The following is a 27,820-nucleotide window of genomic DNA, read 5'->3' as shown; positions in this document are numbered from 1 at the left end:
TCGGCAAGCCCTAGGCTCTGTGGTTTAGACCACAGCACCACCCAAGTCCCTTATATATGTGTACATAAGCCATATATCATAAAGACACCAGTCTTTATGCTGTGCCTTATTTCCACCCTGGGCACCTGGAACTCCTGGAATCTAGCACTGCTCAGATATGCAATAATATGAAAAAAGGCAAGCAATAATATGAAAAAAGCAGCTAACAAAATCACAAGTTGCTAGCACACAAAGCTCCTTGCTGCCATGCTCTTTGGACAGAGTAGATCAAGTCTCCCTGAGAGTGAAAGCACTCAATGACATTCCATTACTCTCAAGAGAGAATTCATAGAATTGTGGAGTTGGAAGGGACCATGAGGGTCATCTAGTCCAACCCACTTCAATGCAGGACTCTTTTGCCCAACATGGGGCTCAAACCCACGACCCTGACATTAAGAGTCTCATGCTTTACTGACTGAGCTATGCCACCTCAAGCATCAAAGGAATTGTATGGAAAAGACACGGTCCCGTCCCCCCCCCCCCCCGTATAAACACGGGTGAAGGCAGAAATCGGTGTCTGAATAAGTCAACCAGCCTTTTTAAAGGTTGGCCCTAGCAGAATAGGGGAGTGCCATTTGGCGTTCCATTTGAGACACCAAAATGTCTTGGGACAGGCTTTTTAAGTTTAACATCAACTTTTCTGCTATACAGAACTGTGCATGCAAAGTGACACGAGTTTTGGAAAAATGGAAGTGATATGAACTAACAGTTTTCTTCACTGCTTCACAGTCATCAGAATCAAGTAGTGTACATATATTATTTGCTTAGATGCTGTGGCCAATATTGAATACCTTTTTTACAAGAAATAATTCCAATGAATATCCATTAATATCTACATTTAAAAACTTGTCTAAGCAATTACTTGTGTGAAACTGACCACTTAAATGCCCCAATTGTACTGTTTTCAGCATTAAAAGAAAGCCTGCTGAGGTTAATGAAAGCCTGCCATTATTTGTTATATGTTTCTGGTCTATTTTAGTCATATGGATTTGCAAGCTTGAGTGCGCATGTGTTGCTAAGAAACATATTTTACACATTCTTTTCCAGGGCTAAATCCTATAAAACCACATTATATAATGTTGATTCACAGTATCTGAAGTACAGTAAATTGATTACTGCCAGTTCAAATCCAGTTATTGTGATATCCCAAGGAGAGAGGAAAAACGGAAGACAAAACTGAAATAATACCAGGACTGTATTTACTTATTCTGAGAAATTTCAGTGGGAGATACAAGGCCCAAATTAGACATGATGAATCTTTGCATGAAACATACAGGCTTTTAAATATGCAAATTACATCAGCTGGGGTGCTAATAATTGAGAGGATTAGAGCCAGTATGAAGAGCAAATGTAACCCTTTCCTCCTTTGCTGTGGTGCAGAGGAAACACCCCCTGCCTTATTTGAAGCTGCTCTTTGCTTTGGAAATTCCCCATTCATGCCAACACATGATTTCCTTCCTATGGAAACCCTTGTTTCAGAAAAGGGGTTTTCTTTAGGACTACAAGAAAAGGATAAGGTTAACTTCCACTTACATTCCTGTTCTCATCCCATTAATTATCATTCCCTACATCTGGTGGGGGACATGGGTGGCACTGCGGTCTAAACCAATGAGCCTAGGGCTTGCCGATCAGAAGGTCGGCAGTTCGAATCCCCAAGACGGGGTGAGCTCCCGTTGCTCGGTCCCTGCTCCTGCCAATCTAGCAGTTCGAAAGCACGTCAAAGTGCAAGTAGATAAATAGGTACCGCTCTGGTGGGAAGGTAAACGGCGTTTCTGTGCGCTGCTCTGGTTCTCCAGAAGCGGCTTAGTCATGTTGGCCACATGACCTGGAAAAAATGTCTGCAGACAAATGCTGGCTCCCTTGGCCAGTAAAGTGAGATGAGTACCGCAACCCCAGAGTTGTTCACAACTGGATTTAACTGTCAGGGGTCCTTTACCTTTTTACATCTGATGGAACTTGTATTTTTCAAATCCTGCACACAACATCTGGAGGGCAAATTGGGACATGACCTCCCTGCACCATCTCACGGTCACTGCCTCCCCACACCGTCACTCCCTACCATCCTGCCTTTAACCGACTTTACACGCCACCCCGGCTGCCTCACCATGCCACTGCCCTTACGTGCCACCACTATCTCCCCCCCTCCCACTGCCACACACCCTTATGGCCGAGGAGGCTGAGGCCGAGGCCGTGGTGGCAGAGCCCAAATGGGAGTTCGCCGGTTGGCATCAGAAGCTCAGGTGGCTTCTGTCAATCTGGAATGCTTGGCTCAAAACAGGGCAGTTGCGCTATATGACATAAAAGGCTGACACACATTTAAGCTCATGTCTGTTTTGGTCCTCATTTTCTAGGTCGGCTTTGAGATGCAAATGGTTTGATTTTGTAATTCTGGATAATGATACTGCAGTCCACAAAAGTGGCAGAGGTGGTCATGAAATAGTTTGCTTCTGAACAGGGTTTGCAATTTTACATCAGCTGAACCAATGCTGCTTGCTTTACGGCAGCTACTTGTGGCTAGGGTTGCTCCCACAGTGAGTTTGAATGGGGGTCCCCTAAGTCCCTGGTTTAGCCAGGATTTATGTTGGGGGGGGGGACAGAACCAACATGATTTGTCAGTTAGTTGAGTATTTCCAGTGCTTTTTTTCTGGGGGTATGCATACCCCTAAACATTTTGTGAATCTACGTTTGGCCTCATTGAGGAGCAGTATTTCAATATGAGTAGGAAAATGAAAGTACCCCAAATATTTTTTTAGGGAAAAAAAGCACTGAGTATTTCTATTGCTTTACTTGATCTGGGGGGGGGGGGGGAGCTGTCCCCTGCCCCCCCCCGGCTATGTCCATGTCCCCCCATATTTCTGATTCTCCCTTTCTGTAAAGATATGTGCATCTCGCCAGATTTAAGCACTTTTGGGGCCCTTTGCGTTCACTGTGATTATTGGAGCATATGCTTAATTCTTCCCATTGAAACTAATGTGGTGTCAAAGTACTTAACTTTGGCTGGCTATTGTGTAAATGCTAATTTTGCAGTGCAGCAAAAAAAAGGGGGGGGGGCAGAAGTCCCAATTTGATGACTCAAAAATATTCATGCCCATTGTAATGAATTCTGGCTGTAGTTGCTTAACAGCAGGATTAATGAAAAATGACAATGTTAAAGACGATTCTTTATTACCGGTGGTGTCACATCAAAATATCCAACAAAACGTTTAGAGTGAGAAGCGGAGCCATCTGGAAATAAACCTGATTTAAAACAAAACGTGTTGATATTACACTGTGCTTTTTATGCTCTCATTTGGGACTGCTGGTGACAGTGGCAAAATTAACAAACAAATAAATACAGGGTTGCTCTACATAATGCAAAGCACTTGGGGCTGCTGCTATTAGTTCAACCCCATGTGAAGAATATTTATAATATAAGGTACAGTTAATATATTCCTGGGCTCCTAAAGACAAAGGACTTAAAGACTTTTATAGAAAATGCCTTAGCAAGAACTAAAGAAAGCAAAACACTGGAATCCTCTTCCAATTAAAAATCAAGAACATCCTTGTACTGTAGAAAATACAATGTAATTTAACCAGTGTTAGAAACTCTGATATATAAGTAAAGGTAAAGGTACCCCTGCCCGTACGGGCCAGTCTTGGCAGACTCTAGGGTTGTGCGCCCATCTCACTCAAAGAGGCCAAGGGCCAGCGCTGTCCGAAGACACTTCCAGGTCACGTGGCCAGTGTGACATTGCTGCTCTGGCGAGCCAGAGCCGCACACGGAAACGCCGTTTACCTTCCCACTAGTAAGCGGTCCCTATTTATCTACTTGCACCCAGGGGTGCTTTCGAACTGCTAGGTTGGCAGGCGCTGGGACCGAACAGCGGGAACACACCCCGCCACGGGGATTCGAACCGCCGACCTTTCGATCAGCAAGCCCTAGGCACTGAGGCTTTAACCCACAGCGCCACCTGCGTCCTGATATATAAGCTAGGTGCCAAATGGCTCCTCAAACCAGGGTTAGCATAATCAAAACAGAATGCCTGGTTGCCATTCTTGGGCCAGATGGCTCAAAAGTCATATTTTTCAATATAACTTTTTGGTTCCTGAAATTCATTCTGATTGTGCAGATAAAATATAACAGGTAGAATTCTACAGAATGTGTTGCTTGTGTGTGAAAACAGTCAAGATCCAAGGATCTCCAGGCAACATCTCCAGATGGTGGAGAAGTCAGGCACCATGCTGGCATCTTCACTTGGTTTCAATTGGCCGATAGCCAGATGCATAATGCGCCAGGCAAATTTCAAACACTGAATTTAACCCCTTCCCCTTAAGCATGCGGCCACGAATGGGGGGACAGGAGGCGATACGATTCTCTCTCCACTCCACAACCACATGTTTAATTAGGGTTGAAAATCCTAATTAAACACTGCTTGAGACCCCTAAATCAGTTTGGGACTGTGATCCAGGACAGGATAGCTCCAGCTTCTCCTGAGTCACGCCACAGCTACTTCAAAGCATTGGAATGAGTCCTGAATTGAACTGGGAGACTCAAGCACAGATTGTCAGCTACAGCCACAAACCATGATCAAACAATTGTTCATTTGTTTTAGTACCTTATAAGCTGCTTTTGATATTGTTTGAATAGAGAAGGAGTGAGGAAATGACCAAAATAAATAATTCATCTGTTTGTTTGTTTGTTTACAGCATTTGACTACAGTTGGATGGCCATCTGTCATGGATGCTTTATCTGAGATTTCTGAATTGGAGGGGTTGGCGTAGATGACTCTTGGGATCCCTTTCAACCATAGCTGTCAACGTTTCCCTTTTTTAAAGGGAAATTCCCTTATTCCGAATAGGACTCCTCGCAAGAAAAGGGAAAAGTTGACAGCTATGCTTCCAACTCTGCGGTTCTATGATTTTAGCCAAAAAGGCTCCCGCAATAGCTGACATAAAATCAAAACAAGTCACTCCCTACCCACAGGTTTACAGTCTAAAACACACAACACAATTCCAGGTGCCCAGCCTGGGAGTCATTTTGGACTCCCAGTTGTGAATGGAGGCACAGGTCAATGCTGTGTCCAGGGCAGCTGTCTACCAGCTCCACCTGGTACGCAGAATGAGACCCTCCCTGCCCTGTCTCACCAGAGTGGTGCATGCTCTAGTTATCTCCTGCTTGGACGACTGCAATGCGCTCTACATGAGGCTACCTTTGAAGGTGACCTGGAAACTGCAATTAATCCAGAATGCGGCAGCTAGACTGGTGACTGGGAGTGGCCGCTGAGACCACATAACACTGGTCTTGAAAGACCTACACTGGCTCCCAGCACATTTCTGAGCACAATTCAAAGTGTTGGTACTGACCTTTAAAGCCCTAAATGGCCTCCGTCCTGTATACCTGAAGGAGCGTCTCCACCCCCATCGTTCAGCCCAAACACTGAGGTCCAGTGCTGAGGGTCTTCTGGCGGTTCCCTCTCTGTGAGAAGCCAAGTTACAGGGAACCAGGCAGAGGGCCTTCTTGGTAGTGGTGCCTGCCCTGTGGAACACCCTCCCACAAGATGTCAAAGAAATTAACAACTATCTGACGTTTAGAAGACATCTGAAGAGAGCCCTGTTTAGGGAAGCTTTTCATAGCTGATGAATTATTGTATTTTAATGTTTTGTTGGAAGCCGCCCAGAGTGGCTGGGGAAAGCCAGCCAGATGGGAGGGGTATAAATGATATATTATTATTATTATTATTATTATTATTATTATTATTATTATCATTATTATTATCATTATCATTATTATTATTATCACAAAGTTAACTGAGGGGCATCACATTCATTTGAATCAGGACTCGCCCTACTATTAGGCATTGTGAGTTGTCCACTTCAGGCAGCAGATTCAGGCTGTCATGTGTGGACAGCAAACTGTTATTTGGCATTGTTCAATTGTTACTACCTGGTGGTGTATTTCTGGGAGGTTCTGTGCCAGGTGCCAGAATAGGTTGACAGGTCTCAGGCACCCCACCCTTTGCAAGCCAAACATCTTTGGCAGGCCCTGATTTCAATGCAGTATTTTCCTGGCAAACCACAATATCATACAGTATGTCTCAACAAATGCTCAGATATGTCACTTTAAAAACCCCCTCCATATTAACAACAACACACTCCTGTGTATGTTGATTCCAAAGTAAACCTCTCTGAACCAAATGGGATTTGCTCCCTGGTAAGTGTGTTTAGAATTGCAGCTTAAGAGGCAACCAAATTTAATCAAGAAAGCAAATATTTTGATCAGGAAAGTGTTCATAAAATAACCCACAACACTTTCTAATGATTTTTATTTTCAGCTTGAAAAGGTAGAAGCTGGCATCTTGTGTTTTTGCAAACAAAACACAGCCTTAATCTGTGCCAATGATGAAAAAGAAAGGTACCTGATGCCATATTGAGAAATGTTCTGTCACCCAACAGATTATGTGTCCGTTAAATATTCAGTGTGTTACCTGTATTGACTTGGGCGGTGGCGGGGGGGGGGGAGAGGGAGGAATCTCATTTCTCCACTTGTTGTTAAAGATTGATATGCAGTTATCACAGCTCTTTTTAAAAAGGAAAACATGATCAGTGAATAGCAACAACACAGAAGCTGACATTAACAGCTGTCTCTGAGCTTTTAACGTAATGACAACTGTCATTAAAACCACATTTTCATTTAAATCTAAAATACTACCTAAAAATAAAAATTGTTTCTGCCACATGGAACTTAGAAATAGGCAACAGCAGTAGTTAGTGAATTAGAAGAAAACTTCGGTAGGGCTAAAACAGCTTTCTTTACTGCCACTCTGATCTTCATGGGGGAAGGTTACCATATATCTTAGTTTACAGTGGTACCTCATGTTGCGTAACTTCCAGGTTATGGAATCTTCGGGTTACGGACGCGGCAAACCCAGAAGTGTATACATCCGGGTTTTGCTGCTTGCACATGCGCATAAGCACTCTGCGTGCCGTGCACAGAAGCGATGCCTCTAGTTACAGATTTTTCGGGGTGCGCATGGCACCCCAAAATGCTACCCTTGAAATACAGCGTGCATCGGCTTTCCCAATTTATCCTCCCAACAACCCTGTGAGAGGGGCCTAGGCTGACAAAGTGGGGGAGCAGAAATTTGAATCCAGGTCTCCTCAATCCACATTCATCATTCTATCCACTAGTGCAAACAAGCTCTGGATTTACATACCCCCTAGGCTTCTGAAGTCAAAAATATCACTAAAATCAGTAATCCAGTGGCTATTCCAGTCCCAGATCTTGTGACATTTGCCAAATACATGCACAACTTTGCTGCATGGACTCTGCTCACAAGCCCTGGAATCACAGCAGGACATCCAGTGAAGAGGAAGGTGATACCCACAGCACGCCTTGACTAATAACCTGCACTGAAGTTTTCCCTAGGTTTCAGGTACAGCCTGTGAGAATGGAGCCAGGGATCCCATAATAATTGGTGGTAATGGCCATAGGTATGGGGGTGGGGGTTATTGATACAATTCAGAGAGTTCATAGAATCATAGAATTGTTTCCTACAAGGATGGCACATGCACTAAGAAATTGGGGGCGGGGGGCAAGAACCAGGGAAGCTTACAAACTACCTCATAAAACCAAAACCCAATGCTTGGAATGGTTTGTAGTCACACTGCTGGATTTACATGTAAGCTAAGCAAGCTATAGCTTAGGTCCCACTCTCTTGGGGGCCCCCCAAAAATATAAGATTAAAAACAAAAAAAAAAACCCTACATACAGCAACAGTGTTTTGTGTTGTGTAGGCTCCTATGATGTAAGTAATTGGCCCTGCCTGCTAGCCTGCTCCCTAAAATATCACTGGTTTCCTCATTTCTATAAGTAGGGTGCCTACATTCTGCATGTGCAAATGGCTTTAGATACCTACAGTCATACCTCATGCTACGTCCGCTTCATTTTACGTTCTTTCAGGTTACGTCCTGCGGCGACCCGGAAGTACCAGAAAGCGTTACTTCCTGGTTTTGCTGCTCATGCATGCGCAGACGCGCAAAATGATATCACGTGCATGCACTGAAGTGGCGAATTGCAACCTGTGCATGCGCCTTTCATGTTGCAAACAGGCCTCTGGAACGGATCCCGTTCGCAACCAGAGGTACCACTGTATTGGGTCCATAAATGACCATATAGCATATATTCAACACAAAAAACAGTGACAATTTGTTGTTGACAAAGGACAGCTGGACATATAAAGGGCCCCATTACCTTCAGTAGCTTAGGGCCTCATCAAACTTAAATCTGGCCCTGTTTGAAAACATGCAGTCTAATCTACATGTCTACAGTCTGATCTGAGAATGTTCCATTAGATGCCAACCATGGAGATCCTTTCCAAATTGTGGAGCAAACTGCACTCCTTGCCTATAATATACTGGAGGGCGCTTAAACCCACCGTAGGCATCCATATCTAGTGAGTGTTCTTTGTAACCATCTTGAACATTTATAATCCTTATTCATTCCACAAATTTGGATATTTCTCTCTTTTCAAAGTATCTGCAGGAAAACTTTGTGGACCAATTAGAAGTCTTGTCTCTTGACTATAAGATCACACCAGGATTTCAGGAAAATTAAAGCTGTCAAAAATGTACACAATTAAAATTTGTAAAATTAATGGACTGCGAAGAGTAAAGGGTTTGCAGTAGGCAGACCAGATGATCTGGTCAACAGGAGATGCTATTAAAGTGATCATGATAAATGGAGACAGGTAGAGATTTTCTAGGCTGAAATTCTTATCTATTGGAAATACCAAGGGCAGCCTTGAAAGAGCTTTGTAGCTGAAAAGTGATATGATTTAAATTCCCTGCTGGTTTATAGCCAACAATCTGAAGGGAAAGTGAACGCGCTCTATTGGTGACTCAGTGAAGCATCATGGATTTTGTGGTTTGGAACAAGAGCTGAACCTGGGATTTAGCTTAGTGAGCTACCCAGAACTGTGGTTGCTTGGACCTCAATGTCCCCTTCAGGCTCTAGTACTATTTGGACCACATCTGAGAGGCTGAGAAGGGGGTCTAGTCCTCTGGGCAGCCCAGGACTTCCATCCACACTGCTCAAGAGAGAGATTAAGTCCTCTTCTAAACACCATAGAAATGGAATTTCAGTCACAGAACAGGAAGAAGTAGTATTAGTCCTAATAACTGGAAAGTAATACAAAACCTGTGGACCAGTCAAACTTGTTTAAGTACCAGAATCCTGTTGTACTGCCCTTGCCAGGTCAATAGAACATCATCTTTTGCCTATTTCACCTCCAGTCCTAGGATAAGTCCCCAATCTCAGAACTGCTGTTTGTAATAGACAGGGCTCTGGGAGTGAGACAGTGGCCAAGTCTGAAGTCCAGGAGCTCTTAGTCATATCTCTAAAGAGAGTCCATGGTCTGCCCTCAAAAATCCAGCAATGCTGGCAGATGTATGGATCCATTATATGAATATATATCAAGTTGTGTGTCCATAGCAGTGACCAGAGGAGGAATGACTGATGAGAAGAGCACAGAGCGAAGAAACACCATAGTGTACCTGCAGCAGGGACAAACAAACAAACAGGCACCTTAATCTGCCCCAGCTGCAACAAAATATGTCTCTATAGCCACAGCAGGTGCTGCAACGTTCCAACAGTTTGATCTCACCCCCAAAAGCGCACTCCTCTATTGTCTCCCGAGACAGATATTTGCCAACTAGATCCCAAATTGCAGTAATACATAGCAGAATACCACTTTCATTTGTATCAGCTGACGGTCAGTCATAGAATAATGAGTTGGCAAAGGGTGGCCAAGTGGCGAGCATGTTGTTAAGTCAGAGGCATCCTGTGCCTTCCCTCCAGCCCAGGCTTGCAACATTGTCAAGTACCAACGCAGCAGCAGATGGTGTCACCATTCCTATGGGAAAATAGTACTGGAGCTACTTGGCCCCATGTTCCACTGTACTAGCCATTTTCAGAGTGTGAGGACTGTGGGATTATCCATTGTGTTTGAGTAGGGATTAGCAAGACTGGCAGAAATGGCCAAAACACAGCTGTTGCTCAGTGTCTCCTTTATCTAGATCAGCCCAGGCTGGTGTAAGGCCACGGATAACTGCAACCCGCCAAGAGGCTTGAATTAGAAGAAACAAAACAATGAAGACCTTGTCTCTTTTTTTCTAGTTTGACTCTTGTAGACTTATTGCTTTATGCAGAAGAATGTTAGCACAAATATATGACAAATTAATTAGCATGTGCCTGCGATTCATTTATCTTTTATGGCTGGAGATCTGTTTTGGCAGAAGAAGCTCACCAGGGGCCGCACACTAAACAACACATTTACCCTAAAATTAAGAGTTATTTCCCAATTAGGCTATACCAACTGCCCAAAGCTACGGCAGGACACTAAGAGGAAGCGCTTCAGCTACCTGTTAATGTATCCTGGATTTACCTTTGATTTATATGAATTCACTTTTGCTTGTATTAAACTACTTCTAAGAATGCAATTAATTGTCAAATATATCCTTATTTTGAACAGTCAAAATTAGATGCCGCTGCAACAAGTTCAGCAAATGAATGCCTCTAATTACCCAGGAGCCAACACCAGTGTGTAGACTGGGAGCAGTCTGTGATTCTTTATGTCTCGAAAAGAATGGGACAATACCATGCAAATAGTGTGCCATTTTTAAAAATATATGTTTCCGTATTTCCTCATTAAAAATATATTGCCCCCCCCCCCCAGTTATACAGGAGCAGAATTTCTGAGGTCACAAACATTCATTCAGATGAAGGTGCATTGCCACGTGTGATTATTATTAATTATATTTTTATCCCATACTCTCTCCCAAGGCCTCGTACACCAAACCAGCCCTTGAGATAGTCATTGTTCCAATGCCATTCAGTGAGCTTTATGGCTGAGTAGAGGTTTGAACCTTGGCCTCCCAAGCATAGCTGTCAACCTTCCCCTTTTCCCCCGGGAAATTCCCTTATTCCAGCGCCGTTTCCCACTGCTTCCCGCTGCTATCCCGGATTGTTAGATATCCCATAGACTGTCCCCGGGACAGGTGAGGCTGCTGATCTCTTATTTTCGAGGCTGCTGATCCCTTATTTTCAAATCTGAAAGTTGACAGCTATGCTCCTGTCCAACTCTGATGTGCACGCAGGGTTTCCTCTTGAGTAGAAAATGCATCTACAGTGGTACCTCGGGTTACAAACACCTCGGGTTACAAACACCTCGGGTTACAGACTCTGCTAACCCGGAGGCAGTACCTCAGGTTAAGAACTTTACCTCAGGATGAGAACAGAAATCGTGTGACGGCAGCGGGAGGCCCCATTAGCTAAAGTGGTGCTTCAGGTTAAGAACAGTTTCAGGTTAAGAACAGACCTCCAGAACGAATTAAGTTCTTAACGCAAGGTACCACTGTATTAAAACAAGACCAAGATGTGTTAGAGGGCTGCATTGCTGTCTGTTTCCATCTGCTGGTTTATTGGTTTTATTACTGCCAATATGAGATATCTGTTTTGTATTTTTGGATTTGATAGAATGCTTTTGGAGAATGGCTTTTTGGGCTTTTACCTGTGTATCAGGGCACCTGCCAGATAAAGTTAAGCCCCACTGCTTTCAGTGGAAAAGGTAAGCATGTGCTTATCTTGAAGTATACTTGGTTGAATCTTGTTTGCAGATTGCCTCAAGTTATGGGAAAGGTCAGATGGAAATGTATGTAATAAATATACAGCATATTAGTCAGAACAAAAAAAATGCAGGTGTTGAGTCAGAGTCAGGCCATTCTCTATTTCTGACACAAATAAAAACGGAGGCACTGGACATGTAGCTAGTACATTAATAACTAATTTGTTGTTAATTTCTACATAGATACACTATTACAGAACATTCAAAGTCACTGTACATTTTTAATTAAAAATAATTATAACTAAAAATGGAACTGCACTCAGAATGTAGCATAGACTGAACTTATGAACTCTGACAAATTGGAAAAAATGGGGAACAAAGAGCTAGAACTTGGGAATTTGTGGGGCTGGCTCAGTCTGGGACTCGGGGACCTAGCCCTGGGGTCTTCACTGTGGTGCCCCTGGGTGCAATGGTACTCTGGAGGACTCTGGATATGCCACCAGAATAGGTGCTGCCCATGACATTCTCTTCCATTTTCACTTGTGCCCACGAGTCCCAAAGAGTTGGCAACACTGATCTAGCTTATAATTTTTTTCTACATCTGCATCCCCAAATTCTACCTCGCCATTGTAGCTTTGATAGTGGAATGGTTTGTTCCTAGTATGAGTTACCTTCATTTTAACAACTGCAGACCCTCCAAGTGTCCCAATTTTCCAAGGACGTCCCTGATTTAGAGAAGCCATCCTGGTTTCTGATTTGATCCCGGAATGCCCCGCGTTTCCTTAGGACGTCCCTATTTTTATCAGAGAAATGGTGGAGGGTATGGAGTTATCTGACCCCCCGAGTCGTCTGAAGGCAATCCTGTATAGGGAAGTTTTTTTTTTTTATGTTTAATGTTTTATTATGCTTTTATATGTGCTGGTAGCTGCCCAGAGTGACTGGGGCATCCCAGTAAGATGTGTGGGATATAAATAGCAAAAATATCATTATGGATTGGGACGTCCCTATTGTCATCGGAGAAAAGTTGGAGGGCATGCAGCTGTCAAGAGAAACAGAAACAGCACAATCAGAACAGCTCTGGGACATACATATATACATATATATATCTATATTTTCTGTCCCTAAGCTCTGCCTGTTAAAGATCAATGCACATTGAGCCAAGGACTATGTACAACACACTGTTCAGCAAGCATTGATTCCCAGTTGCATATTTGAGGCACTGAGAACTTTGTATATTTTACAGTTAAGCAAAATTTCACAAATGCTTTCATTTGTGTTTATGTTTAAATTTGCCACATTTGAGAGGGCTATCCGAGTTGTCTTAATTCAACACAAAATCACAATGGTAGTGATGATATGGTAATAGGTTAAATTCACCTTTTAATAAGCACTTTCATCAAAAACACTGTGTTCATTCTTCAACGTTTGCAGTGGTGCACCTACTATACGACTGTTGTCAGTTCCTTCCAAAATTATAGTGTAATGTCATAGTTAATGGCACAGAGAAGACTATTTTGAATCAATGCTATATTATTTAGTTGGAGGCCACCTACGGATTCAGGTTGTCCCTATTTACCAAGGACAGGCCTGGTTTTCTGGGAGGACAGATGAGCCTTCCTGTCATTTTCAGTTTCTCACCCCCCCCCCCCATCTTTGCTTCACATTTATGTATCAGTTTGTGGTTTTTATTAGTGCACGTCTCTCACAATGTACACATTTTAAAAGGCAATTCCTCCTAATGTAATGTATTTTTGTATGTAATTCTTACTATTATTAGGGTACAGTACTATGAGTAAAATGTTCACAGATGGCCTTATTTCATGCACTCAAGTCTTCCCCCAATATAAGCATTTTGTTTCGGTTCACGGGAAGTGTGAATTAGGTAGATCCATACTAAAATGTGAGCCAAACCAAATTCTCCCTCATTCCTACTGTTTTTGATACTCATCCCTGAAAAAGCACCACCATATATATAGCCTATTTTGATTTTACTGCAAATAGGAAACAGCATTACCAGGTTAGATTATTTGTCTATTTTGACTGGCAGCAGATATCCAGTGCTTCAGGCAAGAAGGCCTTTTGCATCAACTGATCCTTTGAACAGGAGATGCCAAAGATTGCGCCTGTCACCTTCACATGAAAAGCTGATGTTTTACCTCTGAGCCATGACTCCTTTCTTTTGAAAAGCCAATTGCTTAAAAAAATGGACGCAGGTCCCTACAGTTGCCATTCTTCCAGTTTTAAGGCCCCCTGACCCTTGCTCTACAGAAATTCGGTTTCTGAATATGAGGAGGTGCATGCATGTAAATTCATATGCACAGAACTAATGCACCATATAGTGTACATTCTATTCTTTCATATCCTGGTCTGAAGCTCAACATCAAAAAAACTTAAGATCATGGCCACTGGGCTCATCACTTCCTGGCAAATAGAAGAGGAAGAAATGGAGGCAGTGAGAGATTTTACTTTCTTGGGCTCCATGATCACTGCAGATGGTGACAGCAGCCACGAAATTAAGAGACGCCTACTTCTTGGGAGAAAAGCAATGACAAACCTAGACAGCATCTTAAAAAGCAGAGACATCACCTTGCCGACAAAGGTCCGTATAGTTAAAGCCATGGTTTTCCCAGTAGTGATATACGGAAGTGAGAGTTGGACCATAAAGAAGGCTGATCGCCGAAGAATTGATGCTTTTGAATTATGGTGCTGGAGGAGACTCGATAGTCCCATGGACTGCAAGAAGATTAAACCTCTCCATTCTTAAGGAAATCAGCCCTGAGTGCTCACTGGATGGACAGATTGTGAAGCTGAGGCTCCAATACTTTGGCCACCTCATGAGAAGACTCCCTGGAAAAGACCCTGATGTTGGGAAAGATTGAGGGCACAAGGAGAAGGGGAAGACAGAGGACGAGATGGTTGGACAGTGTTCTCGAAGCTACCAGCATGAGTTTGACCAAACTGCAGGAGGCAGTGGAAGACAGGAGTGCCTGGTGTGCTCTGGTCCATGGGGTCATGAAGAGTCAGACATAACTAAATGGCTAAACAACAACAAAAACAACAGCTAGTGAGGCTGAATTTAACCTGCCAAATGATGCTTGTCAAATAGGCTATAGTTACCTGGCAGAGGATAACTTTCAGTGGTGTGGGGGGTGAGGTTAGACAGTAATCCATAGTGTGAGAATAAAACTCACAGGTATGTCCCTGTTTTCATCTTTGAAGTGTTGGAAATCTAGGAAGCATGTTGGAAGGTACTGTATGTAAGCAGGTTGTGATGGCCACATAGTCAGTAAGCATAATCCAAAATGCTTGTTGGCTCTTGCTTTGCGAATGGAGGTGCGAAATAGATCAAACAGTAGTTGGAGTAAACTAGGGTCATTTTTATTAATAATCAGATCTGCCTGGAATGTGCAGGGAATCAGCTCTTCTAAAAACCTACAATGTATGATATCCTGGTTAAACCACCCTTAAAATGCCAAAGAAGAAAAGTGCTGCTAGAATTACTGCTTTCTGGTTTCTTGTTTACTTTTGGCTGGTGAATGAAGGGATGGAGAAGGAGTTTGGTGCTCATGACTGGGCTTAACATGATTTTTTTCACCAGCTGAAGGATGATGTGCTCCAGTTGGGCATGAGCTAGATGGCTAGTCTGACTAGGTCAACTCAGGCTAGATCTATGCTCACTCTTTAAACGTCCTTAGAACGATGTTTTTGATATCATTCTAAAACGTAGAGGCATTTCGTTTCTCTTTTGCTTCCTTTCTTACAATGCCTACCCACTTATTTGACAGGGAGAGAGCTCTGAAGCACCCTCTGGTCTGGTGTCACTTTTTAATAACACATTAATAATGTTTTAAAAGAACGTCACATGGATATGATTATCATAACCTTTTTGAAAACTCATTTTTAGCATTTAAAAGCGTGAGTGTAGATGATGATGATGATGAAGAAGAAGAGGAGGAGGAGGAGTTTGGACTTGATATCCCACCTTTCACTCCCTTTAAAGAGTCTCAAAGCGGCTAACATTCTCCTTTCCCTTCCTCCCCTCAACAAACACTCTGTAAGTTGGGTGGGGCTGAGAGACCTCAGAGAAGTGTGACTGGCCCAAGGTCACCCAGCAGCTGCATGTGGAGGAGCGGAGACGCGAACCCGGTTCCCCAGATTACAAGTCTACCACTCTTAACCACTACACCACACTGGCTCTTAGATGAGTCCTAAGTGCACCCCTCCATTTGTCACCTTTTAAACTGATGCCAAAACCAGAGGAGCAAAAAGTTCAAAACAGAAACTCCTCTTCAACAAAAAGAGGACAGGGCGTCATAAGCCACCTGCTCATCCCTGACCACTAACCATGTTAAGCTATGGTGGACCAAACAACATGGTAGATCTGAATCTCCTCACAAATTGACTGCTACATATTTTAAAACAAGCTGCAAACCAGTAGAGTAGTTACCTGAATGACTGACTACTCTTTCCTTTTGCAACATGCATTCCTTCTGCGAACAATCAAAAGCTTCAGCTATGTATACACGTCTGACCTCCCAAAATGATTCCTACAATATTTCAGCATTCCAATTATGTAAGGAATAGGTGAGATTTCTTGTTTCATGACTTGGGAATAGATTAAATAATTAGAAGGAACTGTGCGCAATGTTCCTTTGTCAGCAAGTTAATAATGTTCCTGACACACTAAACAAGTGTAAAATAGGGTTATTCACAACTATTACTAAGTTAAAATATAGAAAGACAACATTACACATAAGTTAAAAGTCAACAGAAAATACATCTGAGATCGTCGGGTGGAGTTGCTATGTGTGTGTTCTTTTTTAAAAAGTGATAATTATGCTTGCACATTTTTTTACTTCAATATTCTTGTATGCATTTGAAACAAACTGACTGTCTCCATTTTATGACACCATATGTTGTAGGGATGCGGGTGGCGCTGTGGGTAAAAGCCTCTGCGCCTAGGGCTTGCCGATCGAAAGGTCGGCGGTTCGAATCCCCGCGGCGGGGTGCGCTCCCGTTGTTCAGTCCCAGCGCCTGCCAACCTAGCAGTTCGAAAGCACCTCCCGGGTGCAAGTAGATAAATAGGGACTGCTTACTAGCGGGAAGGTAAACGGCGTTTCCGTGTGCGGCTCTGGCTCACCAGAGCAGCGATGTCACGCTGGCCACGTGACCCGGAAGTGTCTCCGGACAGCGCTGGCCCCCGGCCTCTTGAGTGAGATGGGTGCACAACCCTAGAGTCTGTCAAGACTGGCCCGTAAGGGCAGGGGTACCTTTACCTTTATGTTTGTTGTGGCGTGCGTGACATTCCCTCACTGGACGTAGCTTCCTCCTTAGATAACTGGGAACTAGCTGGATCTTTACTCTCGCCCAGGTAACAATTCCTGTCTGCTATTCTGACTTGCTAAAACTGACAGCATTTAAACACTGGGTGTTTCTTAGGCTCACAATACTGTCTGAAATCTTTTAAAGCTTCTGGCAAGGGTTTTTCGTTTGTTTGGTTTTTGGTTGGAACTACGCACACATTTTGCATGCTGTTGTGGGTATCTAGTGCCTTCTCACCAATGTAGTGCAAAATAATTGCAACCCTCTAATCTTCTGGATAAGGGATGCGGGTGGTGCTATGGCCTAAACCACAGAGCCTAGGGCTTGCCGATCAGAAGGTCGGAGGTTCGAATCCCCACGACGGGGTGAGCTCCCGTTGCTCGGTCCCTGCTCCTGCCAACCTAGCAGTTCGAAAGCACATCAAAGTGCAAGTAGATAAATAGGTCCCGCTCCAGCGGGAAGGTAAATGGTGTTTCCGTGCGCTGCTCTGGTTCGCCAGAAGCGGTTTAGTCATGCTGGCCACATGATCCGGAAGCTGTATGCCGGCTCCCTCAGCCAATAAAGCGAGATGAGCGCCGCAACCCCAGAGTTGGTCACTACTGGACTTAACTGTCAGGGGTCCTTTACCTTTACCTTTTTACATCTGATGGAACTTGTATTTTTCAAATCCTGCACACAACATCCTGAAGGGCAAATCCGGACGCTGCTCTGGTTCGCCAGAAGCGGTTTAGTCATGCTGGCCACATGACCTGGAAGCTGTCTGCGGACAAACACCGGCTTCCTCGGCCTATAGAGCGAGATGAGCACCATAGTCGTCCACGACTGGACCTAATGGTGAGGGGTACCTTTACCTTTAGTCTTCTGGGTACAGAAGATTGTTGTTTGCTCTGGATACAGTGAAGTACAGAAGAAGCTTTTGCTCCCACTCCCTCCAGCCCTCTCCCAAATCTCCTGTCAACCTCATCTCAGAAGGCTTGAAGACATTCATTTTGCAGCTTCCAGCAAACACTTTGCTAGAAATACGTTTGGCTCACTGAAGCTGCAGGTCCACTTCTGATGCCATGTAGCATCCCATGGGTTCAGGAAACGTACAAGTGTGCTGATGCCATTGGATGGCACCTTTTGTCCCCCAGAACCACTGAAATCTATGGACTCTACCTGTGAACTCACTTTGAGCTCTATTCCTGGACCCAGAAATCTCTGCACGTCCTGCCCAGTTAACAGATTTCAAAAAATAAAATAAAAATGGGCAACTAATTGACTGATGAAGCAGAAAATAATTGCCAGATTTAATGAGGACCTTTCTTAGTTCAAATATTCCATTGCATGGATTAAGTCCTGCAAAATTTAAAGGAGGTGAATGAGCTCCTGGCCATTAGCATTCTGAATTATAGGCAACGTAGAATTACCTGGCTTACTGCCCCATGCTCATATAGAAACAGAGGGGCAGGTAACAGTATCAGGTGCCCTTTTACACCAGCCTAGCCTCTCCAGGTGTTCTCTAATTTGTTTGTTTGTTTAAAAAGAGACTTGGATCAATTTGCTCTAGCAACAACTGATCTTACCTGAGCAGGCAAAAGCAGCTGATGTTAGAGCAAATGGTTTGTAAGAGACCATCAGAATTTAGGGGTGCCCAGATGAAAAAGACAACAGGGCTCCTGCCCCTTTAATAGTTGTGCAGAAGATGGAACTTGAGCAGGTGTAGCTTGCATGAGAGCTGCACCTGCCGAATTTCCATCTAGTGTACAGCTATTAGGGACAGAAGCATCTGGCTGCCCTAGAGAATGGATAGGAGCAGAAGGATTTCTCTTCTCATTCTAACATCTTGAAGAAGGGTGGGGCGAAGCTTCATACTGTTTTTATAAACAGATTTTACTTCCCTGCAAATATTCAAATGGCTGATGAGCTAAATCATCTGAATTAGTTAAATCAACTTATTTCACAGCTGTCTTGCGGTTGCAAATGTCTGGGTAATTTACTTAAAAATTCAGCTAATCATATTATTGCCTTAAGTTTATGTAACTGTAACTTCAGTCATTAAAATTAAATTGATTACAGAATAACTGATATTAAAAAGTTATGAAGAACACCAAGCTCCATTATTACTTAACCTGGGTCAAATGTATTTCCTTGTAAAAGGATCCCTAATGCTATCATGAAGAACATTAAAGAAAGAAAGAAATTAACAAGCAGAAAAGATTAAAAGGAACAAAATGCAGAAGGTTCCAAATGAGAAAATGCATTTGTTTATATATACTGAATCCATTTTAATTGCATTCCAAGGACGCAATTCTATATGTGTCTACTCAGATGTAAGTCCCATAGTCCTGTGACCTAAATGAAAAGTAGAGAGATATTTGGGGTCTTCTCCCGATCCTTTATAGAGTACAGGTAAAGTCTTAGAGAGAGCCATAGCTGATTTCTGTTTGAATCCAAGGCTGTGGCTGTGGGAGTAACAAGACCCTCCATGATAGACTCAGGTTGTATATATGTGGAAATAAACCATATATTATGAGGACACCACAGTCTCTGCTGTGCCTCATTTCTAAAAGGAAACACGAACCCTGGGTAAGAGCTCCAGGAATCTCACATCACTCGGAGTTTGGGGTGCAGGACTACACTATTGTAGTGTCACATTGCAGAAAATAATTGTTATCACAAGGATGGAGGGTGATGTTGCCCCTTTTCCCTTTATGCCTCTGTTCTGCTACAGTTTGGTTTCCACTAAAAGCTAGGTTATTTGTCTTACTATCCGCCATGGCTGAATTAATTGTGTAATGAATTGTGTAATGTATTTCCATGGAAGGAAAACATCAAAAACAAAGCAGAAAATAACGCAATTATTAATACAACATTTGTGGACTAAAAAAGACTAACAGTAGTGAATTCTCCTCACATCCATGTTTCTGTTCCTGACAGGGATTGGGGCAATTTCTGGACCCATTTCCAATAGAATTTTCAACAGACCTTAGCATATCACATTGGGGAGATGGCTATGTTAAGCCACCTAAAAAGGTAAAGGTAAAGGACCCCTGACATTTAAGTCCAGTTGCGAATAACTTTGGGGTTGCGGCGCTCATCCCACTTTACTGGCCGAGGGAGCCGATGTTTGTCCACAGACAGTTTTCTGGGTCATGTGGCCAGCATGACTAAGCTGCTTCTGGCAAAACCAGAGTAGTGCACGGAAACGCCGTTTACCTTCCCGCCGGAGTGGTACCTATTTATCTACTTGCGCTTTTTGGCATGCTTTCGAACTGCTAGGTTGGCAGGAGCTGGGACCGACTAATCTTGTGTGCTAGTTTGTCACACAGAGAGTGTTTAAGAGAGCAATTCTATAGCAGGATCTTCTGGGATGAGCAGGTTGGGATATTGTGGATGCCTGGATGATCTAGCAGGCTCCTCGTGAAACTGGCCTATGTCACTGTCTGATGGAGATATGACCATGTATCTCCCCCTTCTTGGCTCACTGAACCCAGGGATTTTAAGCCAGAGTATGACCAGATAAAGGAACATACTGGGGTTGGCAGGGGGGGGGGGAGAGAAGGGGCAAATTAAGATTGATCCTAAGACTGTTCAACCTAGTCATGTGACCAGCCCAGCAAAAAGGGCTGTGTAGATGAAACACTATTTTAGGAACCCCCCCCCCCATTCAACACTCTTCCAGGCTTAGGCCAGCTCAGTGCTGCTGAACAGAGTTTGGATCTGGTGTACGTTATGGCAGCGTAACTCACACCGTCTTGCTTGTATAGAATTGCTCCCTAAAACAAAGCAAGGCATGGGGCGCATTCAACAATAAGACAATCTAAAGTAGCACAGCCGAGACTTGTCACACCAGCCTCCTTGCTGTACCTGCTCATTCTGTGTAATGTTTACAGCAGTTCTAATCTCCTTTTGTCAGAGTAGAAGGAGGAAGGGGAATAGCATGAAAGCAGTACTTCTGAGGGCGAAGAGATAAAGAAAATGAGAGAAAATAGAAATCTGAAATGAAAAAATAGGGAGTGGGAAGATCGAAAGGGATATGCAAAGCATTGATTTTATGGGTTCATGTATCTAAGTCTAAATATATTACATACACAAGGAAATGAAGCACATGCAAGAATAAGGGGAAATGTTTATACGAGGTATTAGAAAATATAGCAGTTGTGAAGAATGGGTGGAGGCAGGTGGCAAGGGACACAGTTAAATGCTTATAAAGGGTTACAGAATACCCCTGAACACAACCCGGTTTCCCATAAAGAGTGCTGACCTCTGTTCACTCTCCAAATAGTCCGTTTTGCCAGGTATAAATGGCTCCCTGTGCATTCCTGAGGCTGCTGACAAAGGTTATAATCGGAGACATAGAAGTTCATAGTCTGCCAAGCGTGAGTTATTGGTGCCTAGGGCTGCCCTAACTTGCAGTGTTTTAATAGGTTATGCTGGTTTTACAGGCCGTCACATAGAGCATTTATTGATTTTCCTGACACCTCTCACCTTCTTACAAACCACCTTCTCTCTTGTTCTCCATGCAGTCGTGCATAATAACGTGGTCTGGGCCGAGACGCCACCTGCCCCATGCCAGGGTGTGCAAATCCTAAGGAGTCTTTCAGGCATGCTGTTTAAAAGCTCCGCAGTCGTCCTTTAGGTGTGCTAATCATGGAGGACACATGGCTTGGGAGCACACCTGCAGTTTTTAGTTTTATCTATTCCTTTTTCTTTTAAGAGTAGGTGGAGAATATGAGGGAAATAAATCATGGCAGAAGGAGGGAGGGGAAAAAGAGGGGCAATCACTTCATAAAAGATGGGGAAATATTCGTCTGAACGTACATAATTTTTAGTTGCACACAGGCTGCATCTACACGGTTATAAAAACACTGTGGAAAATGCTCTGGAAAAAAACATTTTAAAGCTCACTATGGAAAATTTCATAGAGTTCCGATTTCAGCTCTACATCGCCATCTGGTGTCACAGTGTTATAACACATTCATAACGTTTTATTTTTACTAATGTAGCTGAGTTCACAGTCATGGGATTGCTGAATGATACTCAGCCTTTTGGAAATATTTTGTTACAACTACCTATCATTTTCCTTCTTGTACATGTGTGCCGTATATCTCACCAAAGCTACTCAAGCTATACTTTGCAGTTACAAACCAACATCCTACAACATCAGCATATGATGGGACACATTTAATTATTTCTATCCTGTTTTTCTACTAAGTCTAATGGATGCAGTATTGCTCTTAGGAATACATCTATCCTCAGCTTTAGATATTAATGCAATTATTATTGTTACATAAAGCACTGAGGTGACTGCTTGTGGTACGAGGATCAGGTATACCTTGTCCCAAATCTTACTCAGCCCTGAATCTCACTGTGTGGATTTGGGCCTGTGGAATTCACAGTATTTCTCACAGTAAAGACTGTTCCACTGGAACACAGCCTTCCCACAGAAAATCTCAAGCATTTTTTTTTTTTTTGGGGGGGGGGGAAGATCTTCCCCCAAATCTCAAAGCCATACACTCTTTCACACCAAACATTTTAGAGTTCCTTTGAATTACAGAGACATTTATATCAATCTCCTGTTCTCTGACCAATCAGCTCTCTGCGCCACTCTGCCAATCCAAATCCAAAAATACAGCTGTAGCAAAAAGGACCCGCCCATGTGTCTCTAAGCAGAAAAACAACTTCCCCCTGTCCATAGATGTACAGAGAATAACTGACTTTTTTTTTCCCTTTTTGAGAAAGAAGGGGACATTGGCACCCCTGTACATGTGTAATGACGCAGTTTCCTAAACAAGTGCTGTACAAGTGACAAAAACAGCAAGGTTAAAAATTGCAGCCCTGCCAAGTCAAAATGTTATGAGCCGCCACTGATCTCTCAGCAAAACCTGCTTATTATTGTGAAGGTGAAAGGCAGAGGAGAGAATAGTGTGTGCTTTCCTGGCCTCTTTAGAGAAAAATACTGAATAAAGATACAATAAATACAATAAATACATTTAGAGCATTCATTCTTTCATTATTGTTATGAAACTCCATACTTCAAAATACTTTAAAAGTGGCATGCAGTCCAATTCATATTCCTTCAGATCAAAACTGTGTTCTACTGTATTCAGTGGGGAATGGGTAAGAGTGAACTGGACCACAGGGGAAAGGAACCATTACCTTTATATCATGCGGTATGTTTCTACCATATTCTTGTTTTAGGTGATTGGCAGATCGGCCTTTGAACTGCGGTGTATAAATTTCATATCAAGATAAAGAGCCGTATATTTCATATATAGATAAAGATAGTGAGAGAAAGAACATGCCCCCCCCCCCCAATTCTAGTGCTTCAAACCAATTCAGGGCTTCCTGTGCATGCTTTTAGAAGAAATTCAGGCTATAATCCTAGACCCCTGGGGGGAGGGACACCTGTGGTTTTACAGATGTTGTTGGGCTCCACCTCCCTTGATCCCTAACCATTGGCCTTGCTGGCTGGGGCTGGTAGGAAAGGAGCCCAAAAGCATCTGAAGGGTGACAGGTTCCCCATCCCTGCTATACACATTCACCTGGGGGCGGGGGAGCTCCATAGAATACAATGAGACTTGTGGAAGACCTGTACATTTAGGATTGTGCTGTGAAAGAGATTGGAGATGTATTGAAACTGTAGATGTGTATGAAGGAGCACACCTACAGTTTCAGTACACATGGTGTTAAATCAATTCTAAATCAGACCCTCCTTGCAATAGCCCTGAGTTTGTCTTAACCTTTGGGAAATTACTCAATGACTCTTTAGAGGGAAGAAATTGAAGCTCCTGGGTATCTTGCATATCCGAGATGCCACTTAGAAAAAGTGGGGGTGGAGATTGTGCTGCCACCTTTATAGACCATACGGTGTATGATTATTACTTAGGAACACCCATATCTCTGTTTAACTCACTTGTTCTACATTGCGTAACTCTGAACAATTAATTCAATGGATCTATAAATTGGTTTAGGCATACCAAAGGCACAGACCTACTTACTTTCTAAAAAGAGAAAAACAAGGATGACTATTGACCTCTGTTGATAACATTTTTCATTGTTCTGGGCAAAATGTTGGGCTCCTTGGAAACTTACAAAAACTTCAGTAATGGTAGGGTAATGTCCCTGAAACAAAGCTTGCCCATCGCAACCAATCTTCATTTCCAATGCAGCACCACAGTGTAGGTATGTCTGTGTGTTTTTGCATATGCACAGTAATATATCTGTATCATCCTCATTAAAGTTCCTGGACTCTCAGAACTAGAGTGACAAAACTTAAGCATGGGGTGCTTGGTTGTAACCTACTGGGTTGAATGCCTCCTGCAAAACACGTACAAAGGGTCACCCAACCAAAGACCTTGGAGAGGTCAAGGGCAAGAAGATAGCTTGGCAAAGGGATAACACCAACATGAAGAGAAGAAATAATTTATCAATGCTGTATGTTCATCTTTGGAGGATGCCAGCACTACTGAACCAAATAAAAGTAAAGCAAAACAGGGTTTTTCTTTCTATCTTTTGTACTCTCTCTCTCTCTCTCTCTCTCTCTCTCTCTCTCTGTGTGTGTGTGTGTGAATGATAGTACAGATGGCTTTAGAGTAGCACAGATTCATTGCAGAAATGGTCTGATTATACTTTTCTTTCACATAAAAGGTGGTTAACTTGATTTCCCATTATTTTCCCTTTTTCTCCCTGTAGTGCATTTAGACATTTTCCCCCATCTGAACTGATAAATATGTTGTTCTAACATTGGTGTTTTATTAAATAAAAATTCCACTCAGCATCTTGGGACTTCTTCCAGTATTTCAGGCATACCCTTTCCCTCCTTTTATGGCCATTTTTCTCACACCTTTTTTTTTCTTGAGCAGCTATTTGTCAAAGATGTAAGTTATAAAGAAGGAGCAGATATTCTCTCCCCCCCCCCCTCGCTGTGTATCTAAAATAAATATCCTCTCTCTATTGTTCGTGAGTCCAGAAGCAAAATGTTTTGCTAGAAGCCAGAAACTGTTCTTTCTATATGCCATTCATTCATAATCAGTCTTCTTACTTTCACTGGCACCAAATATAATGTGATCATTTTGTTCTCCATGTGTAATATGTGATCTTAGTTTGACCATGCTGGAGAGGGCTACTAGCCTATTGCTTAGGCCAGCAGCAAAAGAGAGAGCTCACGTCACCCACAGTTCAGATGACACTACATGGGAAGTGCAGTTGGAGATCTGGCCTACGGGTTGTTTTCAGGCTTGGCTGGAAGTGACAGCATGCCATTGACAAAGGGGCATCCTTAATCAGCCCAGGAGTCTTATAAGAAGCCTTGTGTTCAGTTTGTCAAAAGTTCTCTCTGAGACTGGTTGGGAGCCGGCCAACTACATTTATTCGTTACCCCACTTATAAAGGGCTTCCTATATGTCACTCACTGTGGTCACAGCTATAACACAAGACAGACCAGTTGATGATGAAGTGGCTCTGCTTCCCCAGAACAACCAAGTTATTAGGGAAGTGACTTCAGGACCTGATCGGAATAAGACTGTGAGGCGAACTGAGCCAAAGTTACTACCAGAATATATATATTTTCTTCCACACTGTTGTTACCATTTCATTTCCCCCAGCTTCTGTGTTCTAGTCATTCACAACAACTCGGGAACAGGCTCCTTAGGCTGGAAAGCACAAACTAAGCCATAGAAGATTTCACAATTAACTTTTGTGGGAAGAGCATTTCTTGCAGAAATTTGAAACATTTAGTCCCAGAATGGAACTCTCCTATAGAGACCTATTCTATGGAACAACATTTTCAAAGGTGTCTCAGTGAATTCAAAGTCTCCTGATTGCTCATAATGTTCCAAACTTTAAGCCTTTTGGAAAATCCTCCTAATGCAGATGTGCATATGAAATTGTAATCCTCTCTGGATTTTTTTATTATTATTTAAGGCGACCACCACCTGGAAAACTACGCTAAAGGCTTAAAACAGGTATAAAAACAAATCCTTACAAAATCAATATATATTAAATGAGATTGAAATTAGTTGTTTCATTTGTACACTGTTTGTGCTGCTCCTCTGAGACTTTATTAAGGCTCTTAATGTAAAAAAAAAAATCTTTTCGAAAAATGCAGTACTTAATGGCTATTGCTATTTATATACTTCCATTAAGAAGGAAATGAGTGGAAATGTTTTCAATTGAAATGCTAATAGAAAGGGGGAAAAAACTTAATTTTCCATGAAGGAAAAGTCATTTCTGCTTATATTAAGTATCTCTTTGAAACATTATTCTTCACATCCAGAGATTTTTTTTCTAATTAAATAAATCCATATTTGCCTCTTTTAGTTATAAGGATGATTTTCATAGACACTGTCAACTGTCAAGAATACTTGTAACTTCTTTTGAATTTCATCCACAGAAGCATGCATATAATGTATCTGACTAGGATTGAAGTTAGAAATAATAGTGGTGATGTACTTTCTCAAAGGTTCCCCAAATGGACTGAAAGCTGTGCATTTTGCAAAGGGTAATAGAACTGTCTCGCTTCAAGGCTCATTAAGGTTGTTATTATTAGCCTTTTCATAAGACTGCCCAGCAACTATTGTGGGGTGCACTAGCCATTGCTTAGCTCTTACTGAGACTGCCTTTGATAATGAAGTTGCATCAAACCATTTGCCCCTCTAGCTACCTATTTTCCTGAGCCAGGAGGAGAGTGGTTGCTTCAGCAGTGAAGCAGCTCGTTGTTGTTGTTTAGTCGTCCAGTCGTGTCCGACTCTTCGTGACCCCATGGACCAGAGTACGCCAGGCACTCCTGTCTTCCACTGCCACCCGCAGATCCCCCTTCATGGATCACTGCCTTGCCGTGGCGAAGGGGCTTGAAGAACTCAGAGAAGCCATGAACTATGCCGAGCAGGGCACCCAAGATGAACAGGTCATAGTGGAGAGTTTTGACCAAACGTGATCCACCTGGAGCAGGAACCGGCAAGCCACTCCAGTATCCCTGCCAAGAAAACTCCATGGACAAAGACAACAGTGAAGCAGCTCAGACTGACCATTTACACAGGGGCTGGAGCCTCACTCCCTAGCTCTCAGTCAGGCCCTGATCTGGACAAGCGTTTCCATGGACTCCCCCTGACTCATAGCCTCATAGCGGGCACTTTGGCCTGGCTTGCCATCTCCTTTGCTTCTGTGGCCCTGGAGAAGACAGGGCAGTCAGAGAGCTGACTAGGAAGCCAGGTATCTGGTGTGGGAACCTGAAGACCTATGGCAGAGATAGCAAGGTTTGGTTGCTCCTCAGAGTCACTGGCACTGTGGAAATCTGCTGGAGAGCCCTGCTCCCCCTGCTCTTCATCTGAGTAGACTTCAAGTTCTGGATAAGGCAGAATCCTGAGACTTCTCAAGTACTGCCTGCTCTAAGAGCAGAGTATTTGATAGCTGAAATTGTTTTCAGTTGCCTATGAGAGAAGGAGAGTGCTGGATGGAGGGGTGGGGACGAAGGGCTTGCAGTTTGCATGCACTGACAGCTTCCAACCAGGGAATGACTTTACAAGGGTTCTCCAATCATAGGACTTTGGGAGCAATGTTGAAGCAAGATATCAAAAGCTGCTCTGCTGTTTTCAGTACTCTGTTGCAAGCTGCAAGTTGATTTTCTCAGGCACAGTAGCACTAAAAGAATTCTGAAGCCAGTGTTGGCTGCTTTCCCTGTGTGATCTTATTCTCCCCCTTTCCTTACCCCACATCCCCCCAAAATCTGTTCAGGGGGTTCCCTCAACCCTCTGGAGCACAATTGGGGAGGGTGCAGGGAGAGAAGTCTTGTTGAACAAGCAGAAATCCTTGCACTGATGGGAGGGGTTAGTAGATCACAGCCCACATTCTTTCATAAAAGTCAATCACTTTGTGTC

The 27,820-nt window shown here is 43.1% G+C and overlaps 1 long non-coding RNA gene across 1 annotated transcript in view; it reads right to left on the bottom strand.

Moving 5' to 3' along the window:
* LOC310675388 overlaps window positions 1-27,820 on the bottom strand; it is a 139,143-nt gene that overhangs the window by 54,046 nt on the left and 57,277 nt on the right. The gene's annotated exons all lie outside the window — the stretch shown is intronic.

Source organism: Podarcis tiliguerta, assembly GCF_965153285.1.
Source record: "Podarcis tiliguerta genome assembly, chromosome: 4".
Classification (NCBI taxonomy): Eukaryota; Metazoa; Chordata; class Lepidosauria; order Squamata; family Lacertidae; genus Podarcis; species Podarcis tiliguerta.
Note: the sequence above shows the minus strand (reverse complement) of the source record. Positions and strands in the feature narration are given on the sequence as shown.